The sequence below is a fragment of the Thalia democratica genome, chromosome 2 (genome assembly GCF_965202585.1).
Source record: "Thalia democratica chromosome 2, ktThaDemo2.hap1.1, whole genome shotgun sequence".
In the NCBI taxonomy this organism is placed as follows: domain Eukaryota; kingdom Metazoa; phylum Chordata; class Thaliacea; order Salpida; family Salpidae; genus Thalia; species Thalia democratica.
In genome coordinates this window covers 78,842,543-78,844,332 of record NC_139166.1, presented here as the reverse complement: position 1 = coordinate 78,844,332, position 1,790 = coordinate 78,842,543, and positions in this window count along the sequence as shown.

The window sequence follows — 1,790 nt, the reverse complement described above, 5'->3', positions numbered from 1 at the left end:
TTAACTAATTTCTTTTTCAAAACAAAATAAATTCACAAAAATTAATTAAGGGCATAGGGAAGGGGGGTCCACCTTGATTTTTACAAGTTGATCTTATTTTATAGAGTTTTATCTGAGCTATCAGACATTTATAACCTCTTGAAAAAATTCGAAGTATTTTTTGACATATTAGCGATCAAAGTTGGTGACTAGTCAAATAAAGCCTCAAGTCACCTTCTTTACAAATATCTAGATTAGATATTTTGCTCAAGATGTTCATAACTAAACTAAAAGCTTTCTCAACAACATAGCTAGAAGGATTAACTATACACAACAATCTAAATTCCTCCCAAATGATTGGATACTTTTGCCTTAGTTTTTGTTGAGTCCAAAAGCTTTCATATCGTTCTTTGGAAAAAATTACTTTAAGTTCAAGGCCAGTTTGTAAGTCTGAGAAGGTTTTCTGTGAGTCGTTTACTTCAAAAAGATCTGCCACGAAAAGGAACTATATTTTTATCTACATGATAGCTTTTTTGTGTCAAATCGAAATTTTACTACTTAATATGTTGAAATTCTTAAAAATTCCAGATTTTTAGATTTTTTTTTGCTTAAATTGTCAAATTCCAGGTTTCTAGGTAAATTGGCAACCCTGTATATTTTTATTTCTTAGTCTAACTTAATGACTTTTCAAAAAACAATTGGAAGTATCATGAGGTTTAGTTTATATAGAAAACATAGATTTTTACAAACCATTTATGATCCTAAATAACATATATTTTAGGTTAAAAAATAGGGAGAGGAATTCCAATCGTCTATGATCTATGTAATTGTTGAATAAGAAAATATATGTAATTAACATGAAAGTAGGAGCCACAAGTACTTGATTTTTTTCTCTATATTTTACATAAACACAATAAACTTTTTTGTTTAATTTTAACCTCAGGGTCAAGTATTTAATAGCAAGTTAAAATTAGTTAAATAGCAAGATATAAAATAAAAATTTTTTTGACAACCCAAAATTTTAAAATCGCCCCCTTTTCGCCCCCTTACTAGTTATTGCCCACCCTTTCGCCCCCTTATAATAATCGCCCCCCGAATTACTAAAATCGCCCCCAGGGGGCGATATCGCCCACTTTGGGAAACCCTGAACTAAACCCTTCTCACTCAATTGAAACTTTGTAATTTCTGAGTTAAAAAGTTATGATTTTGAACCGTAGAGGTTTATGACATTATATAATAAAATAATAAATTTACAGGGTTTATGCGCAATCAAGCTAAATCAGTTTTTTGGAAAAATTTGAAAAACATCAGGCTAAATCAGATTTTTATTTAAAAATTTGAGAATCTCAGCTTTTCTCAGTTCAAATGCTTGAAATTTTTTATTTAAAAAAATTATAAATTATAAGATCAAATTAATATGTAAATTTATTTCTAAATATAAGTTTAGTTTTAAGGGTGGGGGTAAACACCTTTTTACTAAGCTACAAGATGCTTTTTACAGATTTTAAAAATTCAAAATAATTTTTGAGATATAGCCAGTCAAAGTTGGAGGCACCAATAGGATCATAATGGGAGATGCAAATTAAAACGGCAAAAATAGACTTTTTCACTAAAAATCTATTTCATTCTACGTTTTTTGGCAATAACTACATAAATTTTCTGGAAATGTTCATTGCATTATTTAGAAAACTCTGTGGAAGAAAATTGAAAAAAAATTAAAAGTATAAGTTTTATAACAAAAAAAAAACAAGAAAAAACTGTTTTTAAATAATTTATCACTTTGTTTTTGTGAAGCTTCTGACACCATTAAA